Source organism: Nothoprocta perdicaria, unplaced genomic scaffold (genome assembly GCF_003342845.1).
Source record: "Nothoprocta perdicaria isolate Ctin4 unplaced genomic scaffold, notPer1 scaffold_2, whole genome shotgun sequence".
NCBI classification, from domain to species: domain Eukaryota; kingdom Metazoa; phylum Chordata; class Aves; order Tinamiformes; family Tinamidae; genus Nothoprocta; species Nothoprocta perdicaria.
The window spans coordinates 4,604,731-4,622,690 of record NW_020455204.1 but is presented as its reverse complement, the minus strand read 5'-3'; the positions used below and the strand labels follow the sequence as shown (position 1 = coordinate 4,622,690).

Below are 17,960 nucleotides of genomic sequence, written 5' to 3'. Positions count from 1 at the left end.
ACCTGTATGTCCTGGCGAGCACAGAGGGACGCAGAAAGCAGAGATCCCCACCGGCCCCGCACGAGCCGGGCCGCCCTCCGTGAGCCAAGTTCAGCCTTGGTGGCCGCATCCCCGCGGCTCCGCCTGGCAGCTCCGGGTCGCTCATCCACGTGGGAGGCAATGTTCCAGTGCTAACAACTATTTTAACACACACTGCTATACTAAGCCCAGTGAGGCAACACCATCTCTGCCAAGAAGTAAAGAAAGGTTTCCATGGCTATTATATTCCATCAGTTCTCCTAACCTCTTCAAAAATAATTGCTTCTTAGGAGGTTTAATTTTATTATTAATGTATATAGAATGCTTCCCTCTCTCCTGTTCCTTGTTTCACACATTAGTCTGCTTTTAGTGTCCTTTTGTGTGCAGATGCTGTGGGATGTGCTGTATTTCCAGCAGGCACTTTGGGAAACGTGATGAGTGCAGCAAGCTCTGGGTTTCTCTCGTCACCATCATCAGATCAATGCACTTGAAAGACAAAATGTTGTCAGAAGTCTTAGGGGGAGGCCTTACAAAGAATGCTTTGGAAGTAAATGCATTTATATATTCAGTTTCTGCTTTCCATAGATGGGTAAAAAGGAAACTTGGGCCATACCTATTCAAACTCAAGGCTGAGCAGAGATCTGCAAAATCTCCGGGAGCAAAACTGGAGCCATAACAAGACACTGGGTGTAGGTGGGGACCTTTGTCTTGAGCTCTACRGACCAAGTTTTAAGCTAGTGGATTTTCCATACATTAAAGCACTTCAGGGGTCTAAAAGAAGTTAGAGCTACCCCTGTACACACAACAGAGCTTTCCAGTTCCTCAGGCAGAGCTGCTCTCTGCCACCAGCTACAGTAAAGACAGTTCTCAATGTCCAGCTCTGCTAGTGGGCAGGGTATTTACCCCATGGGTAGACACTTTGCTTGTAAATTATCAGCCAGGATCTCAGAGTGAGATGCTCTGCTCTTAGCATAATTTTTTCCTGCTGCCCCTTGTTATTTTGCACCAGGAGGCCTTGCTAATGCTGTTCAGGAGCAGGACTCCTGACACAGCTGTAATATAATTTTGCATGTGTTAATTTCATTTCTTGGCTTTACTTAATATCAGTTATTATTGTGCTGAGATCATAACTAGGAACAGTGAAGCCAGTTCAGAGAAAATAGATGGGCCCATGCCTTTCATTTCCCCTCTCCTCCCAGCTGCCGTGACCTTTGCCCATTATTAGAACCAAAATTGAAATAAGCCTTTTCTTTCTGATGTTCTGAAATATTCAGCTGAGTCAAATTTATGAAATGAGGGAACTGATTCAGACAGCCACAAGCTATTGTTTCAGTTCCACCTTAAAGCAGCTCCAGCACTCATCAGCTCTTTTCTTTTCTGCTTTTAAAATGCAGCTGGTTTTAAGCCAGGCCGACAGAGGCCGGAGGCTGTGGAGAAGCTTCCTTCCAACGCTGTGTTGAGGCCCCGGATCTCCCTGCCTCCACCAAAAGCCAACAAGGGGTGGCTGGTTCCTGAGACACGGAAGGGTTCTGAGGCACACAGGGAGATCACATCACGGTTTTATTGCTCCCAGAAAAGTCGGTGTTTGGTTATTTGCTATTCCTCCTCTAGAGAACAAGTTCTGTTCTAGGACATGCACTGTGCAGTCTTGTAGCTGTGTAGCAGGCCGAATAGCAGCCACCACCATGACCAACCCTGCTTGGACAGCAATGCAAGCYACAGAATTCCTGGAAGACAACTAATTGCATCCAKGTAAACATTTTTTTTCCCCAATCTTGCCATGTTTCTGCACCATAGRTTTGTACTAGTACAATGACTTTGGCACAGCTACACCCATGCAAAGTCATCCAGAGCAAGCCAAGCTCCTAAGAAAAAGGCTATTATGCTCTGAGGCACTACGTGTCTTCTCCAGGTATTCCTAAACCTGATTCAGATCCATATTTCTGTTGAAAACAAAAATAAAGCAGCTGAACAAGTAGCTGAGAATGCACTTTAATGCCTTCATCAAAGGTGATTCAAGATATTTTCCAACTCTGCATTCTTTACCATAAATACACCACCCAGTTTCCAGGGGCCTTCGGGGTAAAAAGCTTGGTGTTATAAGGAAGCATCTTAACTGCCAAAATCTGACATTTGAGGAGCTCCTACTTGCAAAATAACTCAGGCACCTGTTTGTTTTGGCAATTCTGAAATCACAGTGTTCCCATAGACTACACACAACATGCACCGTCTCTGGGAGAGCTCTCACTCACGCTACTAAAAGAGATCGTGTTATTTAAATAAAAAATTCTCAAGGTTTCTGAGGTTTAGCAAAAACTGCACGGAAAAATTACTTTGCAACTGASAGATAGCAGAGATTGAGGCCCAAAGGCCAAGAAAGTTGTCTGTTCTTGCTTTGGCTCGAAGAGGAATGTATTAGCCATGACCACGGCTAAACACAGCTGCTGTGAACAGAAGTATGTCTTGACACGGAAAGATGGGGTTTTCTTGCAGAGTTCTCCCGGCACGCACAAAGCTCTCAGTGCCTGGAGCACAAGTCTGAACCCCTTTCATGGCCACACTCTGATAGGAGCTGCACCCACACAACCTGCTGGCAAGACAGATCAAATCCAACTGATGCAAACTAAGCTTTAAAACACCTAACGRCTAGTGCTGATACATATGTAGGCAAGCTCAAAGATATATTGGTGTAGGAACCTGGCTTAATGCTGAGCATGGGAACACTCAGCACCATGCCTGGACGAACAGAACAATTACTGAAACAAGTTTTTTTATGCTTTTATAGAAAAACAGCTAAGCCATGGATTTTAACTATCACATTGTGTATGAAATAACAACCTGTTATTTCAATACCAGTTTCTTATCTGAAACATGTTTGTTTTGCATAACTTTTACTTAGATTTTTTTTCAGACACCAAAGACAGTTGTGATTAGTCACCATAATGTTCCAAATTTATCCATATCTATCTCACAGTAGTTAACATATATAAGTCAGCCAGGCTTAGCAAATCTTTGCCTTTTTCTACATTATTGATCTGACATTTCCTCTGGAGTATTTCATCTGAGAATTAAATTAACGCTGTATCTATGGACATTACCTAGTTAAAACAGAACAGATGCATAGACTGGCAAACCCTTTGTTTAGTCAATCACAATCTTCCATTTATTAATTCATGAAATCTTCTTGTTATTTCTTAAAAGAGGAAGATGCTATTAGTAATCCTAATGAAAACTACCAGACTCATTATGGCCAAGAGTCTCCAGCTAGCCCGAAAAGAGCAACTTCCATTCCACAGGGTCATTTCTTTGAAATTCAGAGGTAATAACAACATGTTTGCTTTTTTCCAGACATGTTCTCAGGAGAAGATATGCCTAGACATTAATTGTGTTGTGACCACACATACCAGCCCACTGCTAATCTGGGGACATCTCTGTAGGTCCTCTAGAGTTGCTCTGTGTTAGCCACAGCACCAGTGAGAAGGAAGCACAGGTGTGAAAGGCATTTTGTTAGCAATTTCCTTTAGTTTCTGTGTTTGCTTTTTCAGGCTTAAACTATCAGGTTATTTCCACTGATAAATATTCATTTTCCCTTTWGCTTTTATGTCACRGAAGCAGCATGGAAGGATCAGGAGRAAAAACAAATGACTTGGACAAGAATGGACTGTTGGGCCTGAGGAAGAGGTGTTCTCAGCATAGATTCAGCTGCCTTCCTGGATTTATAGGGCTTTCTTTGGTATTTAATAAAGATCGCTGCTCTGACTATAAAGAGAAACATCTGCTGCTTTGTAAGTGTCTGGTCTGACTTTATTTTTGTTTCTTAAAAGAACAGTTGGGCTTGATTAAGACTCAAGCAAGTACTGCATACTACACACATCCTCAGCTTGCTGAAATCTTACCTGGAATCTTTAAAAAAAAAAAAAAAACCCACACAAAAACTCTCAAAACCCAACTCCCTCTCCACTGCATTATATGGAAGTCTGGAGCACATGTGAAGGCCCAAAGACTTCAAAGAAGCATTTCCATCAACTAAGACTGTATCAAAAGACCTTTACATTGTCACAAGAGAGGCCTTCAGATGGAGTCTGCACGGTCTGCTGTGCACAGGCTGGGGACTTGACTCAAGCACAGCTTTTCTGCTGCTTCCGAGTGAGAGCGTCCAGGCTGGTATGCACACAAGCCCCAAATGGGCTATTGTGCGATATGAAATCCAGATTTTGACTTTGGTTGATATTTTACCTAGCTGAAGAGCAAAAGCTTCGTGCTGCCAGAAAGCCTGAAGAAGTCATAGGAAACCGAGTACRCCCTAACCTCCACAAAACTGGGTCTTTAGACTGGACCAAAATGAGTTTCCAGGTTAGTTAGTAAATCCTAAGGAAAAATAATAACTATAGTGTGAAGGAAACAAATCTAAGCTGATGCTTTTAAGTGTCTGCAAAGTTCTGCGAAGAAAGCAGTGCAGACTTGTTGCCTTTGAGCTCCTGATTATACATAAAATATCCATAGGTACATAAAAATCCTTGTGACATATGTATTGCTGCAGGTTATCCCTCCACAGAATATCTACAAAGGGATTTTCAGTGTAAGAATTCTTTTTTTTTTTTTCCCTTTTAAACCCTTCTACTTTCCATTTGCAAAAGAAAAGCGGCAATAGAAGCAGCTGATAAACGTTTATGATGGTAAAAAGCACCCTGCTCGGTGAAGTCACACAGAGTTCAGGCAGGACTACTTCTACCAGAAGAGTTTCAGCAGGGCCCACACACCCCTGTTGGGATGGGGCACAGGGATCGCATGGTGCTGGTCTGTGCTCAGCACCGCTGCCCAGGCCCAGCTCAGGACAGGGGAACTAGTCAGGGCACCCAGTTGAACCCCTTGTGAGCAGGAGACAGTCCCACCACCAAAACCTCACTGTCTCAACAGCTGTACATGGGAGCAGAACAGCAGGTGTCTTTTCCTCCATCTTAGAGATAGGGCAATAATGTGCTYGAGTCCCTCACACAGCTTGCTTTGCTGATGCAGTTCAGGAATAATCTGCCCTGCTTCTGCTATCAAATAATAGCAATAATAAAGAAAATCCTTGCCTTTACTCACCCAAAGCCCCCAGTTGTGTCAAACCATGTGGTACATTTTGTAATGTGGACAAAATATGCGCTAGGGATTAGGCTGGGACCRCTAAACGCCTTTCACTCGCAAGATAAGAGATACTTAAACCTCAGGTCTCCGGAGGTATGAGGCTAATGCATTTCCCCGCGCTGCCTAGCAACATCCCTCCTSCTTCCCCCGGCAAACTCCCAACTCCCGGCCAGACCCACCGCCTGCCAAGGCACTGCCCCCACCACCAAGGTGGCTGCTCTGCACAGCACCCTTTCCCAGGCCCTGTGCTTATCATGTCACCTGATGACTGTCCTGGATTAATGGGGACATTTAATTTGCTCCTATCCTGTATATCCCTGATATCCCTATATAYTTGCTCCTATCCTGATATCCCTGTTGCTGGGACTGTGCCGCAGGACCCAAAGAGAACCCACAAGGTACTAACCGAATCTGCGGAAATGTGGCGAAATCCAGACGTGATGCACTTCTTGCAAAGGGGAAATCCATCTAGGGCAGCTTCTTCAGGGACAGCTTATTAAGCTGAGATAGGAGAGCTGCTGGAGCAAATAATTGCAGAATAATATGATAAAAGACAATATTAGTGATAGCTGCCTTTACAGACTGGCCTTTGAATGAGATTTGCTCGGTGTGCTACATGTGTCCCACTTGTTGTCATCTTCCTGCTACAAACAGATTTGCTGAAGATTTGAGCTCTAATCTGTGCAATGTAACATTATCTACAACATTTGTATTTGTATTCCGATCTTTTGTGGTTAGATGTAGACTTTGGCTCCCCAGGGGGATCCACAACACGCTTTGATTGCGCCTACCCTGTATACCTGCAAACTAGCTTTTACATACAGAGAGGGCTTTGTTCTTTTTTAAATCAATAAAAGGCAACTGATGTTTGGTGCCTGACCCAGATGCCTCGCGCAGGATTTCAAGGTGCAGCACAGCAAAGACGTTGGAGGATTGGGCTAAAGCACTTCGTGCCAGGTGCCCCAAGGCTGAAGCGCCCAAAATCTCTGCTCCCCGCAGTACAAGCGAGTGGAAGGCGTCACGGCTCCACGTGAGCTCCGCGGAGCTACATCCCGTGACCTGGCACGCAATTCCTCCTCACACGAGCAGACTTCACGATCAGGCCACAATTCACACACGATTATAGAGACAGACAGTCAAATTGTGCTGAGCACAGAGCAGATCTGCAGCTGATGTAAGTCGGTGAGACTCCAAAGCTGATTCATACACCAGTGAGAGATAAAGCCTGACATGAGGCATCTATGAATCACTTTCTACAGGAAAAGGCAGAAGGCCAAGTGCAGACCCTAAACCACTCTCAATGAATGTTTGTTTTTGTTTTTTTTTAAATACACTCAAGGTGAAATAGTCAATGTCAGAACTGTGATCCTGAAATGGAAGAGCACCTGCTACTCCTGTGGTCACAATCTCCCTTTATCTTGGGCTTCTGACTCTTTAATCTGTTGTGGAATGTCATTTAATTAAGTATTTTCAGGGTTCACTCTAGGCCGTGGGATTATGCTGTAAAGCAGGCAACATTGGCCTGAAGTTGCGATAATTAAGGCCGCGAAGGACAGCTTGGCACRTTGTCTAATCAGGGAGCCAACATAAATATGCCAGAGCTGGTACTAAATATTTCCATGGTAGAAGCATGCAGCAGATGTACTAGACTGGGTTACCCCTCAGCACACAAGGAAGAGAGGAATCCAAAAACAGCATTCCCCCACTCTCCCAAAAAAAGAAAAAAAAAAAAAAAAAGACTTAGAAAAACACTCTAGGTCTTATCTCTAGATGTGATTGTACCTGCCTGGCCAGCAATGTGCCACCTGGCTCCAGACCACACTAAGACTTGCGAGACACACTAAGTCAACCCTAAGACTTAGGAGCAGCTCCCCAGGGCCAGACCTCTCACTAGCGGGACCGGTGCTGACCCAAGCGAGCTGCTGTGCTTCCCGTGGAGCAGCTGGCTCGTGGGCTGCCACCAGGGACAGCTGTGCCTGTCCCCTCTCACTCAGCGGCAGCCGACCTTGAAGTCCGCTCAGCTGAGGCCAAGCACGGGCCAGCTCTCCAGCTCGTTGGGTGCTGGCGTATTTCCACCAGCTTCACAAAGCAATTGCTTCCGTTCAGCACAGGGCATAATGGGGAGAAGGGCAGCAGGCAGCTGGGTCTTCAGCCACAAAATTTGTATCAGSGCAATCTGGGGAAAATAAAAGAAGAAATGGACTCCCAGGGTGCATGGGTATTCGCTTATGTACTTCTGGGCAATTCCATATTGATATCTCTAGCAGTTAAGAGTACACTAATAGTTCAAGTAAAGTAAAACAATCTCCTCCTTCTCCTATGCTGCAGACTCGCAGGCATTCCTGTCCTCCTGTCTCTACTTCTTACCTTTAGCTTTGGCTGAATTTCCCATGCTGGTCCCTGATCRCATCTTCTAGTTGTTCTTTATTCTTTTCCCCACCATGGCTCTGTGCTACACACCAACTGTGAATTTAGACAAATGCCTGGCGGGAGAGAGAAAAAAAGAAAAAAAAAAAAGCAAGCAGCACGTGAGATCCCTGTCCAGCTGGCAGATTTCCACGTTGGTGATACCCAGTGCCAAGCACACCAGCTGTGTCCTCAGCAGGCTCCACAGCATACGCTCAGGTAGCGGGAGTCAAGGGCAACTAACATTTTCCAGGAATATCTTCCATTCAAACCAAGCAACCAACTTGCAAGGTCGACTTGTTTGAGATGAGGAAACAAATTCTGGCCACAATTTAGAGTCTCATCTGACTCCTGCTTCTACAACTGATTCCACTTTGAAAGAAACTAAGCAGAGGGGCGATAAAAGCGGTCAGTGATTTGGAAAGCCACAGCTCAGGCCCCTACAACTACTGTCACTGTCAGATGAGGTTTTTAGAGTGGATCTTCCTGGCTGTACTGCCTTTCCCTCCAAGAAGCTTCAACACAGGCAACGTGTTCAGGCCTTTTCTTGCACCGCCTGCTCCTCCCGTGGGATGGRAGTTAACACAACATGATTTTATCCTTATCGGCAGTATCATCCACTTCTTCAGTTTGCTTGCACTTCTTATATATCAGCAAAGGTTTGTTTTGTTGTTCCACACATTAACAAGTTTGGAGGGTTGGACCCAACTCTGCTACCTGTCTCACCTTCATATTACGATTATGTTACRAATACTTACAGAAATTTCTTTCAAAAATTAACACTGCGTGACATGGCAGTTCTGGTTTCAGACTTTTACTGTTGCTATACAAACTTTTTGTAACTGGCAGTGCTCCAAACAACAGGATTCAGAGCAGAACAAAAGAAAAGAAAAAAGACACAGTCAATTCAGCCATTGTGAATAAAAAAGGACAACAGAGGGTTAGTAAAAAATAGAGATACAACWAGGAAAGAGCTCTTTTTTGTAGCCATAATTTTAGGCAATATTCTTTCCTGCTTCTTAAGCTGCAATTTTTATGGGACAGGGTAAAACCTGCGTTCCCCGATTGTAGAACACCTTGCAGAAACGTGTCTTTCGCCTCTTTGGTGACCACAGATGGAACTCAAATGAACACTTGTAAGATCCAGGGTCACTCCTCTTTTATGTGCACCTGAGCAGAACGCAAAACAGACTTGAAATAAGAAATMTTCTTCCTTCTTTTTTCTCTGCTGAGCAGGCCATGGAGCTGAAAGACGCAGCACTGAGAAAGCAGTGCTGCTTCCCCAGCGCCTTCTCATTAGAAACATCTCATGAACCATGCTTAGTGTCATATCCATTTAGTGTCAGGTGACAGACATTTTCTTCTGTAACATTCACTTTAACAGTAGTATTATTACTTTTACTTGAGCGCTTTGATTTAAGCCACAGGAGATGTCACAAATTAGTGTTTACAAAACTTAACACGAGGGGGCTGTCAGTACTTGCTTCAAGACAGGATTTAGACGGGTGAGACCCCATTGTGGAGGTAGCAGACTAATTACATGAACAAGGGTACAGAAGGATTCCAGACTTAAGTGCCACCTCGAGTTGAAGGGAAATTAATGATGCTCAGACTACAGCTCAAAGGGACAGTGAATTCTTTTTTTTTCTTTGCATTTTTACATATAATACAAAAAGAGATTTAAAAATTAGAATGGAAGAGATTCAGCATGGCTTGCTAAGCACTAGACCTGGCAGACAGCAGCCTGCATTCTCACATCACTAGTTAGATTCATTAATACACCTGAACAGTCAGCATCTCMGAGCTAGCCTTACTCATAACACGGTACAGGAGATACTTAGTTAAACATTGCAAGATAACTGATTCCAAGAGGATTTTAATAAACATTATTTCCTGATCATTATGGAAAAAATGCTGAATTTCCTCTATGATGCAAAATTTCACCAGTATTACCTATCAGTTGGATACTGTTCCCTACTGTTTACCAGTMCAGGTGAAATATATTTATTATGCATGTGGAAAAGTTTAAAGAAATATTGAATTGCTATGGTTAATAAACACACGAGAGAAATGCAATGTTTGATAAATATGCAGTATTCAAAATCCTTCCATCAAGGCAGAAATACAGAAAACAGTATTTAAGAGAACATAAAGTATCCTCTAGAAAGAGGACTGTAAGAGGCTCCCCAACAAAGCAAGGTGTTCCTATATTCATCACTAATGATCAAAAACATGTCACTTTAATCTTAACGCCAGCTGGCATCAAGGATGAGAAGTTCCATACAAATGCAAGCTGCTTTTTGATATGGGAACTCCAGCTCGGAGTCACTGGTGTAGCACATASCTCCCGTCAGGAACCTCCTCTTCAGCCTTTCATCGTGATTCATTGCTCCATTCAGTGCAAATCATAAGCTACAAAAYTGCATTATCAGTACAGCTCTTTTTAATCAATTCAAGGTACTGATGTTTAAATATCCCCTGCACTAGAAAGCAATTGCTGTTTAGACCCCCTCCCCTTTTTTTTTTTTTGAGAAATCATTATAACATTCTTATAATTACTTATCTTTCAGAGGAAGATAAAACAGACACAGCTGCTGTTTGAAAGGACATTTTGTACATGTAGCTTGAACAGTCACATCTGAAGTACAGCAGAGATTTTCTCTAATTCAGGAAACTATTTACTGCTGACTGTGTCGTGTGACAGCTCTGCGGCCTCAGTTACTCTCCCAGCAGAGGTATTTATTCGTTGTGGTTTGCCTAAGGACTTCTTCCTCTGCCGGGCYCCAACTCAGCAAAACACTGAAATAGATGGAGATGGTTCTCAGCGTGTTACCAAAGAGGAGTGAAGGGCTCTATCCAGCCTTGGAGAACCTGTTTTTCCCTTTATACCACACAGGGCACCTCTCGGGCCCCTCTGCTCAGCGTGGGGGGGTTCACTCTGCTTGGCCTCCACGCTCGGGAGCCCGCTCGCTAATGGGAAAGCTCAGGAAAACGGCATGCTGGTAGATAAGGTCACACAATGCTGCTGGGRTCAACAGCAATCTCTATCTATCCAGATTTTAAAGAGGAAGTGTGACCTCTGCTTGAAGGCCTGGAAATTGAATATCCCTCTTCAATGTCCTTAAGGAAAATCAGTGCTTCCTTCTGCCTATAAAAAGGAGATGGATTTTCCCCATGTGACAAAGCAGCAGGTTTGCAGCTCGTTATTTTCTGGGTGCCTGGTCCCCATCCTGCCTCCCAGGCCCAGTGCAGAGAAGTAGATGTTCTTCAGGGGACTGAGAGCCCCTCACAGAGCAACTTGCCAGGGAAGCTCCCCAGTGGATACTCCCTCTGCCTCTTCCCTGTGGAGCTTCCCTGGCAAGATGCCTCATCTCTGCCATCTGATGTAGAGACTGCGCTGGTGAATTCATTCAGAGGCTGTGGCTGCAATTCATATTTTCATTGTTGACTGGAAAACCCAGAAGTCCTCCAGGAGACAAGACCACTTTGCAAGAAATTCATTGCCCCTTAGTCAATCATGACTTAAGATACAACAGACCTTCCACTCCGTGGATTATGCTCCTTAAAGCAAGRCATGGACCTGGCCTTTGAGACCAAATATTTTTACACTTACCTTCCTGCAAGCAGAAACAGAATTAAGCATGATAGCAAACTACTAAGTTTGAGAACTGTGATCATCAAATTTCATTGTCCACTGAATTGTCCATTATGCTGAATTAATTACTGTGAAAAACTAGACACATCTCATAGGAAAATGAACCTCTTGAAATTACAATTGCTAGTAATGGAGAATCCACCAGTGCCCATGTTGTTCAATGGTTAATTATCTTCACTTTTTAAAATGCATACCCTTTTTCCCCTGACTGAAATCTATGCCAACAAATTAGTCAAGCTAATCAGTGCACTGACTCACTAGCTAACATCTAAGAACAAGAGAAAGAGATGGGATAAAATGCATGGGTAACACTACTTCTAGAAAGCTACAGATAAAAAAAAACCCTGAAAACTAGGTTAAATTACAAGGAAGATAAAGCACATTTGAAACCAGGAGGATATGAATCAATAATTTACATTTCCACAACTGTTACTCAGACATTTACAAGAGCTTTCAAACCGGTCTCCCCTGCCCCTCTCCAAATCACATCCCTCATGGCAATCCCCAGCAATTTCCGCAGAACTGAAACTGCTGCTACAACTGCTTGGAATTCTGCCATACGGGGAGAGAGCAAACAAATAGAAAAAGAGGGGGGAAAGGGGTTCCAGATCTCATCCCTGATTGCAGTTTTCCTCCCCCAACACAGTGCACTGATTTCCCACCACTCATAATTTAAATCAACTCCTAATGCAATTCCACTGCTAAACACTGTACTTAATAACACAAAGGCTCCCTGATGCCGTTAACACAGCTGGACTGCCAACTCTGAAATGTCAGCTTTCCTCCCCACGTTCCACAAGCTCTACTGCTAATTTTGACATCTGGTTTTCAGTGAGATGTATTTCTTACAGAGCAAATGCACACTGACAAATCTGAGGCCCTCTGTGTATTTTGGTAAATTGCAATCCATTATGAAAATATATCTTCCTATAATGAAATGTTAGCTTTGCAGTTGTAGTGCAAGCTGTCCAAGTATCTGGTGGGAACATTTAATAACAATAATATTTTGCTGAAGTAACACAGCCACCTCCTATAGGTATTGCTGATACCTACTCCTGGCTGATTTTTTTTCCCCTCAATATATTAGCCATTTAATTGTACACAGGTGAATGCAAAACTAGGTAATATTAAGATAAAGAACTGCCCTGGCAGCTTGGATCCTCTTTGCAAAGGAAGTAAAATACGGACGTCTGTGCAGCAGCTCCCATGAGGACCTTGCTGACAGCAAACATCATGGATCAAGATCATCCTAGSAGGCTGCAGAGCTCAGTTACACATTCAGATGTGAGCAATGCGAAGCACTGAGGGCCTAGGCACATCCACTGACGATTCGGAGGCTGTGACGGATGCACTGGGCATAGCCCTCCTGAGGAGAAGTGAGTAGAGCTGCTAGAAGGCACTCCCTGCATCTGGTTTGCAGTGCTGCAAAGACAAGAAAAAGCTTGACTCCTATATTATAAGCTTATTTATTTATTTAGCTGAAAATTTTCTGAACACTAAGTTAGCAGACCCCAGYGCAAAGGATCTGATCCATCCTACAAGGAATTTACTGAGTATGCAGAACATATGAGACACGTGGATGCCACAGAATCACGGCACACAAGACACAGTACTAGCAAGGCTGGCAACTCGGGGTGTCCCAGGACTGTGCCTTCAAATGCTGCTTCCAGACAGTTCTGCTCAGGAGCTGGAGCAGTGCTTGCAGCACACAGGCTAAACACTCTGGGCTGCATTTGTGCCCAGCCTGAACTGAGGTCCACTCATATCAGTGGCTCAGTCTGACGTGCAGCTGTCTGGCACTGCACACGTGTTTCAGTAAATCATTTCCTGTCAGCAGGACGCTCTTCCAAAGGCCTTTGTGGCAGTCTGGTGGCACATTCACTCCCTCCTGCTCTTTCAGTGGGACTGACTGTTCTGCTGATCTAGGTGAATATCTGGCAACAGGAATGATTAGCAATGCTTTGTCTTACAAGATCACATTGCTAAAGCACGAGTCTCCAGAAACCAGCAAGTCAGCACAGAGCTGCCCTCCCAAACACTGCTCAGCCCCGGCCCGAGTGTAGTGCGTCAGCCAAGCAGCCCTGCAAGCACCAGGGCAGGAAGGCCAAAGGCAGCGTAGGAGCTCTGCCTACAGCCACACACATGCAGGAGTTACCTGAGAATATTAGGCTGACTTGGTGTCCTTCAAATCCAATAGAAAGATGATYTAAAAATAAAGATCTGTATTGTGTACAGACCCAGATATTGGGGATATGTAAAGTCCTATGCTCAGGAAATAAYGGTCTCAAACTCACACACCAGGGTAGCCATCAGTTGTTTGAATTCAAGAGGCTGCACTTGAAGCCTTTCAGGTTCACACAGCCTTTCAACAACYGCACAGTGGAGCACCAGGTGCTCCTGCAGGTACAGGACAACACAGTGTGTCTCAGAGAATACGGGGTGCTACCCAGCCTGTATAGACATGCACACCCAGAGGACATTGTGGCCCAGCTATATCATTCCCATATGGGTACCTCGCTCAGCCACTGGAATAGTTTTGGTCCTAGTTAGAAATCTCTTTATTACTCTTAAATTCATTACTATACTATTTGGTTATACAGTGCTTAATCTAAGGGCTACTTCACTGGAGAGATCCAAAACCCACTGTCATAAGACTTAACCAGCTTGGAGCTCTGGATCAGGCCCCTTGTGAGTGGGAGAAAATAAGTATGTTTAAGCCTGACGTGACCCAGGGTTTACTGCTTCTCTTAGCAGAAGCACTAGCTCCTGTTCAGCCATCACAATATTTGTCAAGCATAATGCTCATTAGTCAGCTGTGTGGCCAGGCTAGCAGTGTATAAACACTCTCAAAGATCAGGTAGGAACCAAAGGTCTGCTCTATATGGTCAATTATAGCCATCAACATTAACGATGCCACCATGGAGAGCTATACAGGGAGAAGAGAGAAGTGCTTTTCCAAGGCTAGTCTTGATGACGTACCTGGGCTACGTGGAGAAGCAGTGAAATAATGTAGTGTGCACCTCCAACCCTCATCTAGCCCTCTCAGTGATTTATTTCAAGAATAGTCTAGCAGAGTTTTTTTTTTCTGCTCTTCTAAATACCTGAATAAAGAGACAAGCTTTTCTAACCTCAAGTGCATTCTCATGTATACTTCAGAATTCACATTGTTGATGATACTTAAACCTGATGTTTAATCAAAAAGAGAGAAAAGGCAGCTCAGGGGCTGATGAAACTTTCACATCTCTGCCTTCTCTTTCCCTCTCTGAACATTCTTCTCCAAACCTCAAGACTTCCCAGAAGAGCTGCATTTTTGCCTGTTTTAAGCAGGGCTCTTACAATCCTATCTAAAGTTTAGGACAGGTTTAACGCTTTACTGAAGCAGGATGGTTAAATCAGAGTCATCTTTTGTTCAACCAATGACAAGTGATTTCAGTTTAATTAACATTCATCATGTTGGACAGTGCAGTACAATAGGGCACTAATATCAATGTCCTGGCCATATTCATTTAATTGCATTTTAGTGAAAAACAGCACCCTGTGTTATTTATATAGCAGTCCATGGAGCAGATTACATCAAATATTGAATGCTACTTTTTGCTATTCATTCCCTTACATAGAATTTGTTTTTATTTTTTTTAATCCCCCTCAAGTGCGGTGTAGCTCAGCCAGTAGTTCAAACTCTCTGCATCCATGGAATCCTGCAATCCATTTATGCCTGCTTTGTAGAACTGATGTTTGCCTGGTAGTCTAAAACCTTTTATTTTTCTCTTTTTCTTTCCAGCACATGCTCTTGYACTTACCAGGGCACTCGCAGTATTATTTATGTTGCTGCCTGCCATATTTTCAAGCTACTAGAAGACAGTTTTAGACATTTTCATAATGTTTTGAAATGCTGATTAGGATTTAGCATGAAAATTAATGGCAGCTAGCTGTGGTCTTTCAGATGTGAAAGACCGTGCAATATATATTTTTTTTTATTTTTGGAGGGGGGGAAGGCTGCAGAGAATGAAGATATAAATAGCCGCTTGCTTTTCTCCAGGCAGGATCCTTTTAATCATGTAAAATAGATTTTAAAGATTAAAGACTCTAAGCTCTGTTCTGCCTTTGCTCATGTCTCCTATCACCATTTTTTTGTATGTAATTTGAATGAAAAAGGACACACAGGGTGCTTTCATTTGCATTACTCTAGACTGGAGTTTCCCCTTGAAGAAAACRGCCCCTAACTCCTCCGTGGAATAGAGGAAGCCACACACCTGGGTGAAACACCACAATATAGAGGAGGAGGAGAGGGGAAGAAAAACAAAACAAACAAAAACCCCAACAATCCCAAAGCATTAGCTTGCTTCTTGAACCTGGAACCTTGTTTTCTGAGATGAAGTTTGGAGCTATATCTTGCAAGCTGAGAAGAGAGACAGAAGAAATACTGGTATAGCAGCTACATCTGCATATGTATAAACTGCAGTTCTGGCTTTCATCTGGGCACCACCATACTGCACATGGAAGAACTGCACTAATTGGAAAGGGAGCATCAACACTCCCCTGGGATCTCCAGGGCCTCRTTCAGAAGTTTGGTGACGCTCGGGGGAGTTCTGTGAGAACTGCAGAAGGTGGAGGGAAGAGATTAAAGGCCCAGCTTTATAGAGAAAAGATGAAATGAAGTTTTCCTATAGGACCAGTGTACTATGAGAAAAGACAGAGGTGGTGGGACAGAGTATGTCAAAAATTTGAAGAAAAGCTTGGACAAGATAAGATATTCATAACCACCCACACTTAATCCTCTGCTTGAGGATGGAAGCATCTGTCACTTGCACGATAACCTTGTGTAGCCAAATCACTTCCTCTTACAGAAGCAGATGACACAATGAGTCACATTTTAGCACAGGTCTTTCTTCATTCTTATTTTTCCCCCCCTCCTAATGCATCAAAACACAAGGAGATTCCTATTAAGCATTGACAAAAGGGCCATTTCTCCACTTCAAACTCTTCCAACTCAGCTACAGTTCCAGCTTGTTTCCAGAGAACCTTCCCACAAAAAGCTGAAATACATTGATATTATTTGTGCCTCTTATTTAAATTTCTCAAATAAAGTACAGGAAATTTGGGTAAAACGGGTTAGATGAATTTCCTAAATAGCCAAGCCACTCCAACTTGCTTCTATGTGCTAATGTATTAATAACCCCATCAGCAGAGCACTAAGGCTTTCCTTGAGGAAGGAACCAACAAGAGTGACCAGCTGTGAACAAGCCTTCTTTCTACTAACTACCCTTTCATACTGCTCAACCAGAGAACAACAAGCAAACACACAGGGCATTGTTCAACTCTATACCACATCATATAAAAGGATTAATCTTTCCAATAAGATTTTAAATTCACCTTGGAGTCATCCTGGCAAAACCAGGGATGTAGTCTTCCAGTGGGCTGTAGTTCCAAGGAGTGGGTGACCTGCATCCTACCTGCTCACTCTGCAGCACAGATGACCTATATAAAGACATAGAGAAATAAGTAAAAAAAGTAAAACAGCAACATTTGAATACAAGAAATTATGTTGGTTCTGGYCTTCCAGGGACAGAATGGACAGAAGGAAAAAAAATGCACACAACTCTATTACAAGTAAATAAAACATACCTGTAATTGCAATCAAAGCCTCTGCCACRACAATCCTGGAAACAAAAGTTCAGAGGGAGCACAGGAAGCACCAGCACAAAGCTCCCCATACACCTGCACCAGTACAACTCATGGAAAGGGGCAGCTCACACCCCCTCTCTCTGCCTGCTTTTACCTCCCAGCTGAAAATGGCCACCAGTGTTTTCAATTAATTCCAGGTGGTTTCRTACTGCAGGCACTGATTCACTTGGAGCTGAACCAAACCCGCTCCCCCTGCTGCACAGATAGCACACACACTCTCACCCTGCAGATCTGTTTCAAGGTCCTGACCCTAGTTTTTAAAGCCCTTAATAGGCTAGGGCCTAATGAACCTTGGAGACGACTTCTTACTCCACGATCCAAAGCAACAGCTGTGATTGCTCCGGGTGAGCAGTGCTGACAGAGCCCGGAGCGAAATCCTCCTCGCTTTCCACGTCCCAGCCTCCTCTTAGCAAAGTCTCAAATGAGTCTTTTAGCAACACTTAGACCTCCTCAGATCCTCGTCTACAGTCCCGTTGCAGCCTTCCTCACTGCTGCTGCACTAGGTTCATTGAAAACCATGTTCCCCAGAGTACAAAGACAGAGAAGCTCTTGATTAAGCTGTAGAAAAGTAGGGCTGGGAGGGAATGGAAGAGTTCAGTAGTTCATCCTTGTTCGGCAATAGCAAGGGGAACACGGGCACGGAGCACGGGCAGAGTAGCCCTGCACTTGGRAGGAGCTGGTCCACTTGGGGTCCATGAGCAACGTAGCCCAAGTTCTCACAATGGGATCTCTTCCAGTAGCTTTGGGGTGAGGCCCTGGCAGATGCAAGCAGGAGAGCAAAGGCAGCCCTGTTTGCAGGGCATCTTTGTGCTTAGGACCAGCACAATATGCAGGTTAAAGAAGAAATTCCCCATTGCTGCTGTAATAATTATCTCCAATTTCCTCCTCAGCCTCTGCTCAGCATGCAGCCCATGCCTTTCTGTCAAACAACTTTTGAATCAAAATATGAAATTAGCCTGCATCCTAACGCTGGTTTGAAAATTTAGCTCAATCTCTCCATGCTCAATGCCACACACTATTTCATGCTCGAATATCAACTTTAAAATGGATTAGAGACTGAAGAGCT

The 17,960-nt window shown here is 43.9% G+C and overlaps 1 long non-coding RNA gene across 4 annotated transcripts; it reads right to left on the bottom strand.

Annotated features, from left to right (window-relative positions):
- Positions 1–5,590: 5,590 nt before the first annotated feature.
- LOC112946084 lies at positions 5,591–16,926 on the bottom strand. Of its 4 annotated transcripts, none has more exons than XR_003249143.1 (4): positions 16,835–16,926; positions 16,583–16,687; positions 7,516–7,631; positions 5,591–5,663 (listed from the first exon to the last, which is right to left on the bottom strand). It is a non-coding gene; the product is annotated as an uncharacterized LOC112946084 (long non-coding RNA). The 4 variants fall into 4 exon arrangements; XR_003249141.1 differs by lacking the exon at positions 5,591–5,663 and adding an exon at positions 7,143–7,324; XR_003249142.1 differs by lacking the exons at positions 5,591–5,663; positions 7,516–7,631 and adding an exon at positions 9,136–10,353.
- Positions 16,927–17,960: the final 1,034 nt, after the last annotated feature.